We start from the raw sequence: 21104 nt of genomic DNA, 5'->3' as shown, positions 1-21104 counted from the left end.
CACCACTTGTTGGGAAGACTATCCTTACTCCATTGAATTACCTGTGTCCCTTTGTAAAAAATGTTGACTATATTTGTGTGGTACATTCTGGATTCTATTCTGTTCCACTGATCTACTTGTCTACTGCTTTGCTAATACCACATTGTCTTGATTACTATAACTTTACAGCAAGTCTTAAAGGATCAGTCCTTTGACTTTGTTCTTTTCAGTATTGTGTTGGTCACTTGTGAACAAAGTAGGTTTTTCCTTCATTCTGAATATATATGCTTTTATTTCCTTTCCTTATCTTACTGGATTAGCCAGAACTTCCAACAGGAAGTTCAATAGAATAGGAATAGTGAGAGGGGACACTGCCTTGTTCCTGATCTTAGCAAGAAAGCATCTCCTTTGCCACCACAGAGTTTTATGTCACCTGTAGGGTTTTTAGTTTTTGTACAGATGTTCTTTATCAAGCTGAGGATATTCCCCTCTATTCCTAGTTTGCTGAGGGTTTCTTTTCTTTTTTTTTGAGACCGAGTCTTGCTCTGTCGCCCAGGCTGGAGTGCAGTGGCGCAATCCTGGCTCACTGCAAGCTCCGCCTCCCGGGTTCACGCCATTCTCCGGCCTCAGTCTCCAGAGTAGCTGGGACCACAGGCACCCGCCACCACACCCGGCTAATTTTTTGTATTTTTAGTAGAGACGGGGTTTCACTGTGTTAGCCAGGATGGTCTTGATCTCCTGACCTCATGATCCACCTGCCTCGGCCTCCCAGAATGCTGGGATTATAGGTGTGAGCCACCACGCCCGGCCTGCTGAGGGTTTTTATCATGAAGAGAAGCTAGATTTTTTAAGTGCTTTTTCTGTATCTATTGATATGATATTATTTTTCTTTTTTTTTTTTTTTTGAGATGGAGTCTCGCTCTGTTGCCAGGCTGGAGTGCAATGGCGCAATCCCGGCTCACTGCAACCTCTGCCTCCCGGGTTCAAGTGATTCTCCTGCCTCAGCCTCCCGAGTAGCTGGGATTACAGGCGTGCACCACCACGCCTGGCTAATTTTTGTACTTTTAATAGAGACGGGGTTTCACCATGTTGGCCAGGATGGTCTTGATCTCTTGACCTTGTGATCCGCCCGCCTCGGCCTCACAAAGTGCTGGGATTACAGGTGTGAGCCACCACGCCCGGCCTATTTTTCTTCTTTAGATTGTTGATGTGATGGATTATATTAATGTCAAATGTTGAAACTGTTCTGCACACCTGGATAAATTCTACTTGGTCATGGTGTATTTTTAATATATTCTTGGATTCAGTTTATTAATATTTTGTTTTGAGGATTTTTGCATCTATGTTTATGAGAGATACTGGTCTGCAGATTTTCTTTCTTAAAATATATTGATTGGTTTTAGGCTGGGTGCGGTGGCTCACGCCTGTAATCCCAGCACTTTGGGAGGCTGAGATGGGCAGACCACAAGGTCAGGAGATCGAGACCATTCTGGCTAACACGATGAAACCCCGTCTCTTCTAAAAACAAAAAAATCAGCCAGGTGTGGTGGTGTGCACCTGTACTCCCAGCTGCTGGGGAGGCTGAGGCAGGAGAATGGCGTGAACCCGGGAGGCGGAGCTTGCAGTGAGCCGAGACGGCGCCACTGCACTCCAGCCTGGGCGACAGAGTGAGACTCTGCCTCAAAAGAAAAAAAAAATTTTTTTGATTGGTTTTTTTTTGGGAGGCAGGGGGTTTGTTGTTGTTGTTGTTTTTGAGATGAGACTCACTCTCTGCAGCTGTGTGATCTCAGCTCACTGCAACCTCCGCCTCCCAGGTTCAAGCAATTCTCCTGCCTCAGCCTCCTGAGTAGCTGGGATTACAGGCGCCCGACACAACACCAAGCTAATTTTTGTACTTTTAGTAGAGATAGGGTTTCACCATGTTGGCCAGGCTGGTCTCAAGGCATGAGCCACCACGTCCGGCCATGGTTTTGGTATTTACATATTTTTGGTCTCAGAGAATGAGTCAGTAAGTGTTCCTCTCTGCTCCTATTTTCTTTTTCTTTTTTTTTTTTTTTTTGAGCTTGAAAATACATCTTTATTTTCAGTTATTACCCACCGTAAGAGAAAGTTAGGTTCACAGTTTTAGCTCTTGACACAAAGTGAACTAGGAGGCAAATTTATATCCATCAGATACAACTAATGGACCAACTTTTTAAGTTCAGGCTATCTTGAAAGCTTGCAACATACCAGATATTGCTATGTTGTCTCTCACGATAGCAATGGATGACACTGAGTAGAAGTTGTGTTTTGAATAGCAGGTGTTTTCTAGAGTATGTTGCTGGAAATCAAGAGGTTTATAAACATGGTACATGTTTGGAAATGAGTTAGATACCTGAAAAGTCTGAACACACTGATTTAGGAGTGTGTATGTTGCCATCTCAAGAGGGGTCAATAGTTCATATGGACTAAATTAATCTCTGGGTAGCACGTATGTTTGTAAATATAAAATTATATTAGACATTAGCACCAGTGCAGAACATGCTCAGCATCATAAGATCCAAAACACCAGCACAAGTTTATCCATCATTAAAAACAATTACCTCCTTCCTAAAATGTCAGAATAGTAGGTAACTGAGATTAATAAATCTAATCCAAAAAAGTAACTCTTATAACATAAAATTTCTCTTTTAGAAGTATATGTGAGAACCAATCAGCTAAATAGAAATGTTTAAGATTGAAGATATCCAATATTTTTAAAATGGGACATTACCATATACAGGTAGAACATTTCTAAAAATGATGTGACAAACAATTCTTAAAACTTTTTAAAAAATTTCTTCACTGTTTATCAATAAATGTGGCAGAATAAAAGACAATCCTAGAAAACTTTTTTTACTCATCATTCTATGTGTGTTTTAGTAAGTGGTGATGCTCCCATTATAGGAATCCATTATTAACCTAATTTTCTAACAGAGGAAGAGAGAAAAGATAATTACCACTTTCTGTGGAATACTCAACTTAGGACCAAATAATAGCAATCTAGGAAACTGAGAAACAGTAAAGATTTTTGGTTTATATTTCATGGATAGTGCTGCTGTTCCAACCTTATAAAGTAAAGCTGTCTGCTTCCCAAATTCCGAAAATTAAAATACTCCCCCACCTCACCCTACCAACCAGTGCCCTTTGGTTTTTGTTTGTTTTAGAACAAAGAAGGTTAAATGGTTGCTGATTATGGATGTACCATTTTGATTCTGGGACCTTTCACACACAGAAATCATACCAAATGGCCAGACACTTATTTTATAGAACAGTTTAAATATTACACATTGGCCAAATCAACTTATTCCACCCACCCTGGTGGAGGGTGAGAAAAAACTCATACCTATAAAACTACTTCACTTGACAGGATGTGTCTATCAACAATAAGTAGCTTAAACAACTTTCACCAATTAAGATGTCTAGTTTAGACTTTAAAATGAGAAAGTCAAGCATTTAAAAAGTAAATATAGTTGAAAATGTAAATCAGTTATAATTTGAACCTTAATGAACCATGCAAGGCTCTGCTCCTATTTTCTGGAACATACTGAATTTACCAGTGAACTCACCTAAGCCTGGTGCTTTATTTTTTGGAAGGTTATTAATTATTGACTCAATTTTTAAAATACATATAGGGCTACTGAGATTGTCTGTTTCTTCTTGTGTGAGTTTATCTTTCAAGGAATTAGTCCATTTCATCTAGGTTATAGAATTCGTGGGCAAAGAGTTGTTCACAATATTCCTTACAATCCTTGTAATGCCCATGGGATCAACAGTGATTTTTCTCTTTCATTTCTACGAAATTTCACTTCACAGAAATTTGTCCTTTTTCGTTAGTTAGCCTGGCGAGAGGTTTTTTGTTGTTGTTGTTGTTGTTGTTGTTGTTGTTGTTTTGAGACAGAGTCTCGCTCTGTCGCCCAGGCTGGAGTGCAGTGGCGTGATCTGGGCTCACTGCAAGCTCCGCCTCCTGGGTTCACACCATTCTCCTGCCTCAACCTCCAGAGCAGCTGGGACTACAGGCGCCCGCCACCATGCCCGGCTAATTTTTTGTATTTTTTTTAGTAGAGACGGGGTTTCACCATGTTGGCCAGGATGGTCTCGATCTCCTGACCTCATGATCCACCCGCCTCGGACTCCCAAAGTGCTAGGATTACAGGCGTGAGCCACCGCGCCCAGCCAAGGTTTTAAAATTTTATTGATTTTAGGCTGGGCATAGTGGCTCATGCTTCTAATCCCAGTGCTTTGGGAGACTGAGACAAGAGGATTGACTAAGGCCAGGAGTTCAAGACCAGACTGGGCAACATAGTGAGATGCCCGTCTCTCTTAAAAAAATAAAAAATAAATAAATAAATAAAAATTAGCCAGGTGTGGCATGTGCCTGTAGTCCCAGCTATTCAGGAGGCTGAGGCAGGAGGATCAACTTGAGCCCAGGAGTTCCTAGTTACAGTGAGCTATGATCAAGCCACTGCACTCCAGCCTGGGTGACAGAGTGACATCCATCTCTACAAAATAAATTTTTAAAAATTTATTTTTTGAAACACAGTCTCTGTCACCCATGCTGGAATGCAGTGGCATGAACATGGCCCACTGCAGCCTTGACTTCCTGGGTTCAAGCAATCTCCCTGCCTCAGCCTCCCCAGTAGCTGAGACTATAGGCACACACCACCATGCCCAGTGAAAGTTTTTTATTATTTGTAGAGACAGGGTCTCCCCTCATTGCCCAGGCTAGTCTCAAACTCCTGGGCTTAATCAATCCTCGTGCCTTGGCTTCCCAAAATGCTGGGATTACAGGCATGAGCCACTGTACCTAGCCAAAACCAAAATTTTTATTGATCTTTTCAAAGAACGAAATTTGGTTTTGTTGATTTTCTCTATTAATTCCTGCTATGGCTTGAATGTTTGTCCCCTCTGACAACATTAATTGAAACTTAATCAACATTGTTGAAACTTAATCCCCAGTGGGGCTGTATTGAAAGGTAAGGCCAGCTGGTCGCGGTGGCACATGCTTATAATCTCAGCATTTTGGGTGGTTGAAGTGGGAGGATCGCTTGAGGTCAGGAGTTCAAGACCAGCCTAGTCAACATAACGAGACCTTGTCTGTAGAGATAAAAAAAAGATTAAAAAAAAAAATTAGCCAGACATGGTGGCACACGCCTGGTGGGATAGGGACAGGGATGGATAGAAAGCATTCTAGGCACAGACTTGGTGAAACAGGAGAGCAAGTCACGTTCGGGTAACTCTTCTCCAAACTGAAAAGACAACTATTGCCTCTCTGAGGCAACAGAGAAGGAAATCTTTTCTTTGGTTAACAACTTAAAACTCTAGCTGCAGGGCGGGCGAGGTGACTTACGCCTGTAATCCCAGAACTTTGGGAGGCCAAGGTGGGTGGATCACTTGAGGCCAGTAGTTCAAGACCAGCTTGGCCAATATGATGAAACCCTGTCTATACAAAAATACAAAAAATTAGCCGGGTATGATGGCAGTTCCCTATAATCCCAGCTATTCGGGAGACTGAGGCAGGAGAATCACTTGAACCCAGGCGGTGGAGGTTGCAGTGAGCTTAGATCATGCCACTGCACTCTAGCCTGGGCAACGGAGCAAGACTCCATCTCAGAAAAAAAAAAAAATCTAGCTCCAGTAGTTTTGGCTAGCATGTCAAAGACTGTTGAAAGAACATTTGGACTTTAAAAGCAATTTGCTTCTCCTCAGTTGTGCACATGCATGCAGCTGATCCAGAATGGTTGCTGGCCCTTCCCTCTATGCACATGCCTATAACTGGCCCTTAAATTCACAAGGATGCACACTACCAACCCCACAGCTACACACACACATAACTGCCACTGTGTGTGTGCCTAGAGTTGACTCCAGCCCCTGCTGTTGGTCCTGGCCTTCACTGCAATATATGCCCAAATCTAGCCATTGCCATCACACATGTGCCAGCAGCTGGCTCCTATAACTGAGCATATACACACCACCAGCCCTAGACCCCCCCGGCAACTTGTTCCAGTCCCTTGCTGCTGCACCTGGAAGCATTGCTGAGAACCTCAACAGCCCTTGCAGCCACTGTAGGCCCCCACAACTCTTGTCTCCAAGGACCACACAGTTGCTGACATCACAGACCCAGCTCCCTGAGCCAATAAGACACTGTACTGCTCCATGAACCTGGAGCTGCCACATGCCCCTACTCTTTGTGGAGGACCACTAGAACCAATGCCATGGCACACTGCAGCATGCTGCCCACCCACTCCTGAGGAGTGAAAGTCTTTCCTTACCAAAGCTACTCTATAAAACCTAGAAGAGTTGGATTGCTTCTTCTCCTTTTTTTTTTTTCTTCTTGGCTCACTGCAACCTCTGCCTCCTGGGCTCAAGGGATCCTCCTGCCTTAGCCTCCTGAGTAGCTGGGACTACAAGTATATACCACCACGCCTGGCTAATTTTTCTATCTTTTTTGGTAGAGACAGGGTTTAACCATGTTGCCCAAGCTGGTCATCTCGAACTGCTGGGCTCAAGTGATCTGCCCACCTTGGCCTCCCAAAATGCTGGAGTTGCAGGCATGGACCACCATACCCAGCCAATGATTACTTCTCTAAATGTGCAAACACCTATGCAAGCCTAGAAGGATCACAAGGAATCAGGGAAACATGACAACACCAAAGGAAGAAAATAAACTTCTAGTAAATAATCCAAAGAGATGGATATCCATGAACCGCCTGATAAAAAATTCACAGTAATTGTTTTAGAGAAATTCCACAAACTACAAGAGAACACAGATAAACAATTTAATGAAATCAGGAAAAGAATACAAGAACGAAATGAGAAGTTCAGCAAAGATAGAGAAAAATTAAAAAGAAACATTCTGGAGCTGAAGAATATAATGACTGAACTACAAAATGCAATACAGAACTTCAGAAGATGACTCAAGTAGAAGAATCCGCAGACTCAAAAACAGGTTATTTGAAATTATCTAACTGGAGGAGAAAAGAGAAAAAAACTAAAATGTATGAAGAAAGCTTATAGGATTTATGAGACACTATCAAGTGAACTAATATACACATTATGGGGTTATGAGATGAAGAAGAGAGAGAAGGAAGTAGAAAGTGTATTTGAAGAAATAACTAAAAAGATTTCCAAATCTTTGGAAAGAAATAGACATCCAGACTGAAGAAGCCCATAGGATCCCAAATAGGTTGAACACAAGTGTACAACAAGACACATCACAATGAAACTGTCAAAGTCAAAAAATTTTGAAAGATGCAAGAAAAAAGCAACTTGTCATTCAAGGGAATCCCTATGAGACTATCAGCAGATTTCTCCACAAAAATTTTGTAGGCCAGGAAAGCACGGGATAATATGTTCCAAATATTGACATAAAATGGCAACCAAGAATACTATACCCTGAAAAGCTATCCTTTAAAAATGAAAGAGAGATAGTCTTTCCCACATAAACAAAAACTGAGTTTGTCAGCATTAGACCTGTCTTACAAGAAATGCTTAAGGGAGTTCTTCAAATGGAATTTAAAACATGCTAATCAGCAATGTGAAAGCATAAATCTCACAGGCAAAGGTAAATATATAGTCAAATACAAAATAATATAACACTGTAATGGTGGTGCCCAATTTACCCATAACACTACAAAAGTTGAAAAACAAAAAGTTGATATAGTTATATCAAGAATAACTATAACCAAAAAAATTTGGTAATAGATTCACAATATAAAAAGAAGTTAAACTCTGACTTGAAGAGTACATAGTGGAGGGGAGTATGAGTGTAAAGTTTTTGTAGGCAATTGAATTTAAGTTATCGTTAAATAGATGGTTGTAACTGAAAGAAAATGTAGCCAGGTATGGTGGCTCATGATTGTAATCCCAGCACTTTGAAAGGCCAAGGCAGGTGGATCACTTGAGATCAGGAGCTCGAGACCAGCATGGCCAACATGGCAAAACCTCATCTCTACTAAAAATTCAAAAATTAGCCAGGCGTGGTAGCACGCACCTGTAGTCCCAGCTACTCAGGAGGCCGAGGCACGAGAATCACTTGAACCCGGGAGGTGGAGGTTGCAGTGAGCCGAGATCATGCCACTGCATTCCAGCCTAGGTGACAGAGTGAGACCCCATTAAATAAAATAAAATAAATAAATGAAATGAAATGAAATAAAATATATATACAAGCCTCATAGGAACCACAAAGAAAAGCCCTGTAGTATATACACGAAAGATATAGACAAAGGAAGAATGAAAGCAAACCAAAAAATCATCAAATAACAAAAGAAGAAAAGAAAGGAAGAAAACAGAAGAGCTGCAAAACAGATTGAAAACAATGAACAGAATGGCAACATTAAGTCCTCACCTACCAATAAATACTTTAAATGTAAATGGATTAAACCCCCCCAATCAAAAGGCATAGGGTAGCTTAATGGATTTAAAAAAAAAAAAAAAGATCCAGTAATATACTGTCTACAAAAGGCTTACTTTAGCTATAAGGACATTCAGACTAAAGGTGAAGGGATAGAGAAAGATACTCTACGCAAATAGTAACCAAAAGAGAGCAAAAGTGGCTATACTTTTATCAGACAAAACAGACCTTTTTTTTTTTTTTTTTTAAGACAGAATCTCGCCCTGTTGCCAGGTTGGAGTGCAGTGGCATGATCTCGGCTCACTGTAACCTCCGCCTCCTGGGTTCAAGTGATTCTCCTACCTCAGCCCCTTGAGTAGCTGGGACTAAAGGTGTGTGCCACCACGCCCAGCTAATTTATATATTTTTAGTAGAGATGGGGTTTCACCATGTTGGCCAGGATGGTCTCGCTCTCTTGACCTCGTGATCCACCTGCCTCAGCCTCCGCTCCCAAAGTGCTGGTATTACAGGTGTGTGCCACCGTGCCCAGCCAAAACAGACTTTTAAGTCCAAAACTGTTACTAGGGACAAAGAAAGTCATATAATGATAAAAGTTTCAATTCAACAGGAAGCTATAACAATTATAAACATGTATGTACTGAACATCAGAGCACTTAAATATATAAATCAAATATGGACAGATATGAAGAAAGAGGTTAAAAACAATTTAATAGTAGGAGAATTCAATACTCCACTTTTAATAATGAATAGCACATTCAGGCAGACAACCAATAAAAAAACAACTGATTTGAATAACACTATACACCAAATGGACCTAACATACAGAACTTTTTAGCCAACAGCAGCAGAATACAATTTCATCTCAAGTATACATGGAACATATTCCAGGATAGATCACATGTTAAGTCACAAAACAAGTTTTAACAAATTTAAGAAGGCTGAAATAATACCTGGTATCTTCTTAGGCCACAGTGGAATGAACTAGAAATCGGTAACAAAAAGAAAATAGAAAAATTCACAAATTCATAAAAACAATACACTCTTGAACAACTGGATAAAAGAGAAATCCAGAGAGAACTTTAAAATATCTTGAGAGAAAAATAAAATTCCAACTTTCTAAAATTTACAGGAATCGGCAAAAGCAGTTCCATAAGGGAAATGTATAGCATTAAACACCTACGTTTAAAAAGAAGAAAGATCTCGGTCAGGCGAGGTGGCTTACACGCCTGTTATCCCAGCACTTTGGGAGGCCAAGGCAGGCAGATCACTTGAGGTCAGGAGTTCAAGACTAGCCTGGAGAACATGGTGAAACCTCGTCTCTACTAAAATACAAAAAATTAGCTGGGCGTGGTGGCAGGCACCTATAATCCCAGCTACTCAGGAGGCTGAGGCAGGAGAATTACTTGAACCCAGGAGGCGGAGGTTGCAGTGAGCTGAGATCGCACCATTGCACTCCAGCCTAGGCAACAGAGCAAGACTGTCTCAAAAAAAAAAAAAGAGAGAGAAAACAGATCTCAATTAAAGAACCTAACTTTGGCCAAGGCATGGTGGGAGGCCAAGGTGGGTGGATCACTTGAAGTCAAGAGTTCGAAACCAGCCTATCCAACATAGTGAAACCCCATGTCTACTAAAAATACAAAAAGTTAGCCGGGTATGGTGGCGCCTGCCTGTAGTCCCAGCTACTCTGGAGGCTGAGGCAGGAGAATCGCTTGAACCCAGGAGGTGGAGGTTGCAGTGAGCTGAGGTTGAGCCACTGCACTCCAGCTCTGGGTAACAAAACAAGACTTCATCTCGGGGGAAAAAACAAACAAACAAACAAAACCTAACTGTACAAATCAAGAAACTAGAAAAAGAGGAACAAACTCAACCCAAAGTTAGCAGAAGGACAGAAATAAGAAAAATTAGAGCGGAAATAAACAAAATAGAGAATAGAAAAAACTAAGTTGGCTTTTTAAAAAGATCAACAAAATCAACAAGCCTTTAGCTAGATTAAAAAAGAAGATTCAAATAAATAAAATCATAAATAAGAGAGGAGATATTACAATGGATGATGCAGAAATAAAAAGGATCATAAGGGACTATTATGACAACCTATATGCCAATAAATGGAATAACCTAGAAGAAATGGATAAATTCTTAGTAACACACACACTACCAAGACCGAATCAAGAAGAAACAGAAAGCCTGAGCAGACCAATAACAAACCAGGAGTTGAATCAGTAATCAAAAACATTCCAGGCTGAGCGTGGCGGCTCACACCTATAATCACAGTACTTTGGAAGGCTGAGCCAGGAGGATTGCTTGGGCTCTGGAGTTTGAGACCAGTTTGAGACCAGTTTGAGACCAGTTTGAGATCAGTTTGAGACTGATACTGAAAAAAAAAAAAGCCTGTAATCCCAGCACTTTGGGAGGCCAAGGTGGTGGATCAGCTGAGGTCAGGAGTTCGACATCAGCCTGTCCAACATGGTGAAACCCTGTCTCTACTAAAAAAAATATAAAAATTAGCCAGGCATGGTGGTGGGCGCCTGTAATCCCAGCTACTTGGGAGGTTGAGGCAAGAGAATTGCTTGAACCCAGGAGACGGAAGTTGCAATGAGCCAACACGGTGCCACTGCACTCCACCCTGGGCAACGGGGTGAGATTCCATCTCAAAAAAAAAAAAATGAGCCAGGAATGGTGGTGTGCACCTGTAGTCCCAGCTACGTAGGAGGCTGAGGCAGGAGGATCACCTGAGCCCAGGAGATTGAGGCTGCAGTGAGCAATGATCACACCACTGCACTGCAGCCTAGGCAACAGAGTAAGACCCTATCTCAAAAAAGAAAAAAAAAAATCCAGCTGGGCGCGGTGGCTCACGCCTGTAATCCCAGCACTTTGGGAGGCAGAGGTGGGTGGATCACTTGAGGTCAGGAGATCGAGACCATCCTGGCTAACACGGTGAAACCCCATCTCTACTAAAAATACGAAAAATTAGCTGGGCGTGGTGGCAGGCGTCTGTAGTCCCAGCTACTTGGGAGGCTGAGGCAGGAGAATGGCGTGAACCCGGGAGATGGAGCTTGCAGTGAGCCAAGATCACGCCACTGCACTCCAGCCTGGGCGACAGAGCGAGACTTGGTCTCAAAAAAAAAAAAAAAAAAAAATCCAACAAAGAAATGCCCAGGACTGGATGGTTTCATACAATAATTCTACCAAACATTCAAAGAACACTAGCCCTTCTTAAATTCTTCCAAAAATTAAAAAAGAGAATGCACTCCCAAACTCATTTTGTAAAGTCAGCATCACCCTGATTCCAAAGCTAAAGGTAACATAAGAAAATTACCAGGCAATATCCCTGATGAACATAAATGCAAAAATCGTTAATAAAACACTAGCAAACCAAATTCAACAGCACATTAAAATGATTATACAACATGATAGAGTGGGATTTCTCCATAGGATACAAGGTCAGTTAACATATGAAAATCAACCAATGTGATAAATCACAATAAGAGGAAGGAAACACAAAAAACAGATGATCACATCAGTAGACCTAGAAAAAGCATTTGACAAAAGTCAACATCCTTTCATGATAAAGACTCAACAAAACAAGTATGAAAGAAATTTACCTCAATGCAATAAAGGTCACCTATGAAATGCCCACAACTAACATCACGCTCAATGGCGAAAGACTGAAAGCTTTTCCTCTAAGATACAGAATAAGGAAAGGATGTCCACTCTTATCACTGTTAATCAACATAGTACTGGAAGTCATAGCCAGGGCAATCAGGCAAGAAAAACAGAGGCTTCCAAGTCAGAAAGGAAAAAGTAAGATTATTTTTGCATGCCATGATCACATACATAGAAAACTCAAAAGACTACACACACACACACTCTCACTCTCTCTCTCTCTCCCCGCACCTCCCCTCAAAACTGGTAGAACTAATAAATGAATCCAGTAAAGTTTCAGGACACAAAATCAACACATAAAACTCCATAGCATCTCTATGTACCAAAAATAAACTATCTGAAAGGGAAATTAAGAATGCAACCTCATTTACTTTAGCAACAAAAATTTTAAAATACTTAGGAATTTACGGGACTCAGCAAAATAAATGACACAAATAAATGGAATAAAAACACAAGTGGAAAGACATCTCATGTTCACAGATTGGAAGAATTAATATTGTCTAAGTGTCCATACTACCTAAAGTAATCTACAGATTCAATGCAATCCCTATCAAAATCCCAATTGCACTTTTTACAAAAATAGAAAAAAAAATCCTAAAATTCATATGGAACTACAAAAAACCCTGAATAGCAAAGCAATTTTCAACAAGAACAAAAAGCTGGAGAATCACACTTCCTGACTACAAATTATCTATCTTACAAAGCTATCACCAAAATAGTATGGTGCTGGCATAAAAACAGACACAGACAAAATGGAACAGAACAGAGAACCCAGAAATAAACTCACATACTAATGAACAACTTACTTTGACAAGGGTGCTAAGAACACACAATCGGGAAAGGATGATCTGTTCAATAAACAGTACTGGAAAAACTGGGTATCTACACACACACACACACACAAATGAAATCTGACCCCTATCTCATACTACACAACAATCAACTCAAGCAGACAAAAGTCTCAAACGTAAAACTTGAAACTGCAAAATTCCTGGAACAAAACATTGGGAAAACCTTCTTGACATTGGTCTTGCAATAATTTTCTCAATATGACACCAAAAGCACAGGCAATGAAAGAAAAAATAGACAAGTGGGATTACATCAAACTAAAAAGCTTCTGCAGAGCAGAAGAAATAATCCAAAAAATGAAAACGCAACCTACAGAATGGGAAAATAATGTTTGGAAACTATATAGCTCATAAGGGATTAATATCCAAAATATATAAGGAACTCATACAACTGAATGCTAAAAATACAAATAACTGGATTAAAAAATGGGCAAAGAACCAAAATAGATAATTCTCAAAAAAGGAAATTCAGATGGCCAATAAGCATATGAAAATGTGTTCAACATTTGTAATCATCAGGTAAATGCAGATCAAAACCATAATGAGATATCACTTCACACCTTTTAGGCTATTATCAAAAAGATAAAAGATAACAAATGTTGTCAAGGATATGGAGAAAAGAGAACCCTTGTACACTGCTGTTAGGAATATAAATTCATACAGCCATTATGGAAAAAGTATGAAGGTTCCCAAAAATGAAAAATAGAACACACGGCTGGACACGGTGGCTCACGTCCGTAATCCCAGCACTTTGGGAGGCCGAGGCGGGCAGATCACAAGGCCAAGAGATCGAGACCATCCTGGCTAACATGGTGAAACCCCATCTCTACTAAAAGTAAAAAAAATTAGCCAGGCATGGTGGCAGGCGCCTGTGGTCCCAGCTGCTTGGGAGGCTGAGGCAGGAGAATGGTGTGAACCCAGGAGGCAGAGCTTGCAGTGAGCCCAGGTCACACCACTGCACTCCAGCCTGGGCGATAGAGCGAGACTTGGTCTCAAAGAAAAAAAAAAAAATAGAACATATGATCAAACAATCCTATAGGATAGTAAAGGGATATCTGTACTCCCATGTTCACTGTAGCATTTTGCACAATAGTCAAGATATGGAAACAACCTAAATGTCCTTCAGTGGATGAACAGATAAAGAAAATGTGATTATACACACATACAAAACAGATTATTATTCAGCCTTTAAAAAAGAAAATTCTGCCATTTGTAACAAAATAGATGAAGCTGGAGGAAGTTATGTTAAACAAAATAGGCAAGACACAGAAAGAGAAATACTGCATGATCTCCCTTTTATGTAGAATCTAAAATAGTCAAACGATAGAAACAGAAAGTAGGATGGTGGTTGCCAGGGGCTGGGAAGAGGGGGAAATGGAGGATGTTGGTCAAAGGGTATAAAAATGGTAACTATATACAGGTAATAGATATGTTAATTAGTTGGAATGTGATGGTCATTTAACAATGTTTCACAAAAACATTCAGTTGTATACATTAAATATATATAATTTTTATGTCAAAATATTAAATTATTGCAAAATAATTTAAGAAACAAAAAAGTGATTCACCAACTGTGTTTAATAGCTACATATTAATGACGGCAGCAGCAGGCCATCTGGAGCAACTGCTGCCATCACGATGGCTGCAGCAACTAGGCATGGCCAGGGCTGCATGCTCCATGGAGAAGGCAAAAGCCAGGGACAAGCGGGAGACCTGCCCCTTCCAAGTTGGGGTGGGAGCTCCCTGGATGCTCCTGCAGCCACCCAAGCCATGGCTGCAGACCCAGGCATCCCTGTGCTCCCAGGGCCCAGAGGGGCAGGTGGGAGCTCCACCCTCCCAGGCACAGCTCCAGCTGCCCAAACCGTGGCTGCAGACCCAGGCATCCTTGCACTCTTGGGGGCCCAGGAAGGCCCCCCCTTGCCCTTGTAGGCATGGAAATGCCTGTTCCTACTGCCTAGCTTCTCCCTGCCTTCTCTGATCTCAGAGCAAAGTTGGGCAGTGCTGACACACCAGCCCCCTGCTGCCCCAGCCCCCTCCAGATTTTGGGCACAATGAACATAGAAGGAAGCTGAAGGGAGCTGAGGGCAGCTTGGCTTGGCACCTACAGCCTGGGTACCATCAACGGCAGGAGGCAGACAGGTTCCTGGGTAGAAGAGGATGGGTCCCTGGTGAGGTCCCACCTTCAGGCCAGGGAGGGCTTGAAAGCTAGGGGCCAGGATGCCAGTCCCATGGACTGGAGTGAGAACTTGTGGTGCCTTTTCTGGGCCTGCCCATGGCCACATATGGATCAATCGATACGCACTTCTTCCCCTCTGAGGCCCATAAAATCCCTGGGCTCAGCCAGAGCTAAGCAGATGCTGGGAAGACCAGCTGCAGAGAGGAGCTACCCATTCCAGGACCCCTCTCTGCTGAGAGCAGCAGACATCAGGACAATGAGCTGCAGTGAAGAGCTACCCACTCCAGGGCCTCCTCTCTGCTGACAGCTGCAGAGATGACAGGAAGACCTGCCTGCAGATAGGAGCTACCCACTCCAAGGCCTCCTCTGAGCTATTGTCACTCAATAGCTCCTGTTTGTCTTGCTCACTCTCCACTTGTCTGTGTACCTCATTCTTATTGCTCACCCTCTACTTGTCTGTGTACCTCATTGAAGAACTCTGGACCCACTAAATGAGGCTAAAAGACCTGTAACACAAACAGGGTTGAGACATGCCCCTTGCTCAACATGTTGTGGGCAAAGAGAAGAAAAGAAGAGCTGCAGCCCTTTGGGAAGCCCAGACCTGGGAGCTCTCGGAGCCAGGGCTGTGACTCCCTCTTTGGGGCCCTATGGTTCCTGGCATCTCCAAGCTTCTGGGCACCACCTTGTCCCTGGTGCCAGCTGTGGAAGCTGCTTGGAGTGCAACTGGTCCAGCTGCAGCCTCAGGGAGAGCTGGTGCCCATGCTGGTACCTGGAGCTGACCACCCCACTGCAGCAGCTGGCACATCTGACTGAAAAATAACCAGACCCCACACTTCTCCACACACCCCTTGTCACTCCATGCAATCTCTCTTGGCAGGCGTGGGATCCAGGCCGGTAGCATGAGCCAAGTGCAGCCTGCCAGGCCGGGTGGGTGGAATGAGCCCAGTGGGCCCAAGCAAAACTTGGGCAGAGGTGCCACTTGTCCACAGAGGTTTCTGGCTAGAAAAGTGACACCCCATAGATACCATAACATTAATAATTAATACCCTGTTTTATTATTTATAATAAATTCTAATTACTAAAAATTACACGTTTCTTATATTGGCTACTAAATCATACATCTAAACTAATCAAACTGCTAGTCACATCTGTATAGACCCTTTCCCTTTGACAGAACCCTTCTTTCCAATCCATTTAGGAAGCTTCAGAAAAAGTTTATTCTCTAGCAGTCCATGGTTGTCTGCCCCACCCTCTTCAGGCTCCAGAAGACTCTCAAGGTAAAGGCCAGGAAGAATATCGTATGTTTCACTTCCTACCTGACAATGAGGTAATCTGTGTAACAGAATAATTTTTTACATTATTAATTTGAACTGGGCTTCTACATTTTATATATATACATACATGATTTTCAAGCAAGCAACCAAGTGCTAGGCAAGGAAAGCCAAGTCAACATGAAGGCAAAGGGTTTCTATTACCTTTTGGGTAAACCCAAATCCTGAGATTTGGATTAGGATAGATGCTTAAGAGATGGAGGTGATGCAGACCAACAGCACAGCTGAGAGGGCAGAATCTGGAAGTTTAAGGAATTGTCAGACTCTCAAGGATAAAGAGGGCTTTGGGGTCCTACTCCCCAGTTCTAAGGAGCAATATGGTACACAGAGTTGGATCTCTGACACCTGGTTCTAAGCCCTACCCAAGATTCTGGGGTCCCAAGGAAACAAGCTTTTAGACTTGATGGGACTGCAAGGACTGGATAGTGGCTGTTTCAGAAGCAGTCTGATGACCAGAAGAACCTTCTCAGCATCTTTATCCAAATAAAATCTAGATACCTTTGCATAATGTTAGGATTTGTGAGGAGCCCACCAACAAAGCAGATGGTGGTGGGGATCTTGGTAACAGAAATAAATTTACAGAAAACAAAGACATGCAATATTTCTTGAACATATTAATCTATGGATTGAAAAATCGGCCAGGCACAGGCCGATGCCTGTAATCCCAGCACTTTGGGAGGCCGAGGCGAGTGGATCACTTGAGGTCAGGAGTTCGAAACCAGCCCGGCCAATATGATGAAACCCTGTCTCCACTAAAAACACAAAAATTAGCCGAGCATGGTGGCAGGCACCTGTCATCCCAGCTATTCGGGAGGCTGAAGCAGGAGAATCGCTTGAACCTGTGGGGCAAAGGTTGCAGTGAGCAAAGATCGCACCACTGCACTCCAGCCTGGGGGACAGAGCCAGACTCTATCTTGAAAAAAAAAAAAACAAAAAGAGGAAATCACACCAACTATATGTTTTTCTCCTGATATCTCAGGGTAGCTGAGCCAGGAAGGTTCTGCTCTAGCAGGCTGGGGAGCATCCACTTACCCATGAAAAGGAGTATTTGGAGGTTCATTTTAGGGGCCAATACCAGATAGTCCAGGACTAAAAGGTCTTCTTATTTCTATCCCTTTATATTTCTAATAGGAAATGAAAGAGTAGACAACAGAGTGTAGTTTCTGTATTGCAGCTGGGGAAGACAGGAAGAGCGGAATCCACCAGCACAGTGAGTGAGTCAGAAAGAAACTACTCAAAATGTCAGTGAGGAGCTGAGGAACTCAGCACATGAGTGCTCTGAGCATGCAGAAGTCTCAGCTGAATTCTGACTGGATTTGTCCTAAGCAAAGCAAAAACCAGGGTCCTTTGAATATACAGGACACAAAGCTCTTCTTACAGAACAAACTGGACTGAGCCTTAGGGGGAAACAACTGTACCAGACAGTGGGAGCTAACAGTAGGTGTGCCACACAGCACCACGTGCGTCCAAACTGTGGCTCCACTTGGTTCTATCCTTACACAGTCACAGCCTTTGGTTGTACTGGGGCAGTTTGGTGGACCAGGTAAACAGGTACCCTTTGCACAGGAGAACATGGTGGAATTCCACCTTTAAGAAACTCGCACCTGCTACGCTTTTCAGGTAACTGGACCCCACCTCAAATCTACCTGGTACAAGTATAACTAAAATGAAGAGCAGAAGAGAAGTCTAGTTTGTATTATTTTAGAATTCTAATCCCCAAATATTTGCCAGAGATTAGTTACTCGGAAAACTTTCTGATATAAAAAAGGCCTCACCCATTCACCCTGTTCTCAACTTACCATCACGTTCCCGCAGACACTGAAAAGTTGAACAAGGGAAACCTTATCCCTGCTCTAGTTGGTTGAGTCTCTCCTCTCTTCCTCTCCTTGTCAATGTTACCCACGTACTGTAGTTTGGAAGTAAGAAAAGAAGAAACTTAAAATATCTGGCTATTTTCCTCCAAAAATTTTAGGGCTAAAAGCGCCAGATCCTATGACCCATGTTTGAGATCCAATATTGCCTGGATTCCCTGTTTGGAAACTTTAGAGAGGTTTACAGCCACACTTTGCCTTTTCACTTCTTCCCTTCATGCCAGTTGCCTGGGCAAAGTGGCTGTCCCTGCGTTTTGACATTCCAGCTTCCTAGACCCGTAACTCTATCCCAGTAATTTCTGAGAGGAAGCAGCAGCTACTTTCAATATATTATATCTTCAAGATGTCCCACCCTGCTTTCTGCAAATTGGACATAAAGCTCTTTTTTTTGGAATGGAAGGAAGAATGGTCTTTTGACTTGTCTTCATTTTTGGAAACAGCTTTAAGGTCTAGCATACTCCAGATACCTGAAGTCCATTCTAATTCTAATATCCCATAATTCCAGAAAGTGTTTCTCAAAGTTTGTTCCACTGAACAAAATGTTTACTGAATATTCCAAAATCAAATAATTTTGAAAAAACTGTAAATTTTGAAAATCTCTCCTTCTTGGAGATTGTCCATTAGTATAGTCAAGGCTCTAAGAGTTGTAAAGAAACCAGTTTTCTTGTCTTTTTCAATTATATTTAACCCAGTTACTCCATTTCACATAAAACCCATTAATATCTACCTGACTTCCTTAAGAAAGGCTGTCCTTGAGAACATGGGAGCATCTGGTTTCCTAATTTTCACAATGCAGATCAATCAATGACTAAGCTGTGTTAAGGAAAGCATTTAAAACTTTTAAAAAGCTCCATATACAAAGAAGTTAATCACGAAGTTGTAATAACAAAAACCTGGAAACAACTCAAATACCTTAAAAGAGGGATTGAGAAAATACATTATGGTGTGACTGTGTCACAGAATGTTATGTGGTCACTAACAATATTTGCAAGCATTTCTTCAAAACCTATGAAAATGTAAAATATCTGGTGAAACATTATACAGCATGATTTCAACTACATATAAGAAATATGCACAGAAGGCCAGGCGCAGTGGCTCATGCCTGTAATCCCAGCACTTCAGGAGGCTGAGGCGGGCAGATCACTTTAGGCCAGGAGTTCAAGACCAGCCTGGCCGACATGGCCAGACCCCATCTCTACTAAAAATAAAAAAAATTAGCTGGGCATGGTGTTACCTGCCTGTAATCCCAGCTACTCAGGAGGCTGAGGCACGAGAATTGCCTGAACCTGGGAGGTGGAGGTTGCAGTGAGCCAAGATTGTGCCACTGCACTCCAGCCTGGGTGATAAAGCAAGACTCTGTCTCAAAAAAAAAAAAAAAATGCATAGAAAATATATTGATTTAAATGTCTTCTGGGTCAAGTGCACACCACAACACCTGGCTTTTTTTTTTGTTTTCCTAGAGGAAGGGTCTCGCCATATTGCCCCTTGCTGGTCTTGAACTGGCCTCAAGTGATTCTCCCACCTTATCCTACCAAAGTGCTGGGATTACAGGCATGTGCCACCACACCTGGATACTAATTTTTTTTTTTGAGACGGAGTTTCGCTCTTGTTGCCCAGGCTGGAGTGCAATGGCGCGATCTCGGCTCACCGCAACCTCCGCCTCCCAGGTTCAAGCGATTCTCCTGCCTTAGCCTCCCGATTAGCTGGGATTACAGGCATACACCACTACGCCTGGCTAATTTTGTATTTTTAGTAGAGACAGGGTTTCTCCATGTTGAGGCTGGTCTCGAACTCCTGACCTCAGGTGATCCGCCCGCCTCAGCTTCCCAAAGTGCTGGGATTACAGGCGTGAGCCACCGCGCCCGGCCTGTATTTTTAAGGCCTCCCTTTTAGGTGGCTTGATGAGCCTACAATAAGATAAGGAAAGGCCAATGAAATTAAGAACTTTGCCTACCTTGCCGGAGTGGGAGAATGGTGAGCTCTGAAGGGGCTGAAAGCATTGAAACAGTCTAGAGTAGTGGGCCTCAGCAGGGATGGCACTGCCCCCCAGGGAGCAATTAGGAAATAAGTGGGAGCATTTTTGGTTATCCCAACTAGAGGCCATTATTGGCATTTAATGGGTGAGGAGTCAAAGATGCGAGACATCCTGACACGTACAGGGCAGTACCTTAATTGTCCTATGTCTCCTGACTTTCAAATGGCTCTCCAGTCAGTGATGTAGGTGAAGCGTGTTTATAATCATTTGAGCCTACAGCCTAACTCTGTTTTATATGACTTTAATATATACAGAAATTTTCAGGAATTCAACCACTGTGTAAATCAAAGGAAGACTAAACTTTGTTTTATTTGGAAAATTTTCAAAGGTTGTTCACCATTTTGGAGAACAATATTGCCAATAGCAATGGTATTCAAGCCACCAAAGCAACATATTCATATCAGTTAGCATTTCTAATCTTTATACCTATGGTGACTATGTATATGGGAGTGAACCCTTGATTACTTCAGTATGTCTTCTAGTGTGGTAGAATCTGAGCATTTATATATTAAAACACTTAAAATTTTACTACAAACTCCTTTTATTTACTCTATCACATTTATGGCCTATTAATTTTGGTTGAAATGGTGTGGAATCATATGCAATTATCTATAAACTTCACTGAAGTGAAGGAGACATTACAAAATATTTGTTATAAATATACAAATATAAACGTTTGTTATAAAATATAAATATTTGTTATAAAATGGGGCATTCAGTCTGATGAGGCTGAAAATCACTATAGTATATGCTCCCTACAACTTGCTTTTTCTCTTTATCAACAAGTCTTAGAAATTTCTGCATACGTAGTATGGGCATACCATAGCCTA

At 42.0% G+C, this 21104-nt stretch overlaps 1 protein-coding gene across 14 annotated transcripts in view; it reads right to left on the bottom strand.

Moving 5' to 3' along the window:
- WBP2NL (WBP2 N-terminal like) overlaps positions 1–21104 on the bottom strand; it is a 59889-nt gene that overhangs the window by 9681 nt on the left and 29104 nt on the right. The window contains exons 7-11 of one of the 14 annotated variants that reach the window (XM_054543538.2): positions 18967–19052; positions 18168–18274; positions 7991–8088; positions 5348–5440; positions 4946–5094 (exon numbers count right to left, since the gene is read on the bottom strand). The gene's annotated coding sequence lies outside the window, so the exon portion shown is untranslated. Of the gene's footprint in view, positions 1–4672; positions 5095–5347; positions 5441–7990; positions 8089–16076; positions 16370–16512; positions 17208–18167; positions 18275–18966; positions 19053–21104 lie in introns of those variants that run through there. The other 13 variants (XM_054543535.2, XM_054543541.2, XM_054543533.2 and 10 more) reach the window with 13 other exon arrangements.

The sequence above is a fragment of the Pongo abelii genome, chromosome 23, assembly GCF_028885655.2.
Source record: "Pongo abelii isolate AG06213 chromosome 23, NHGRI_mPonAbe1-v2.0_pri, whole genome shotgun sequence".
NCBI lineage: Eukaryota > Metazoa > Chordata > Mammalia > Primates > Hominidae > Pongo > Pongo abelii.
Note: the sequence above shows the minus strand (reverse complement) of the source record. Positions and strands in the feature narration are given on the sequence as shown.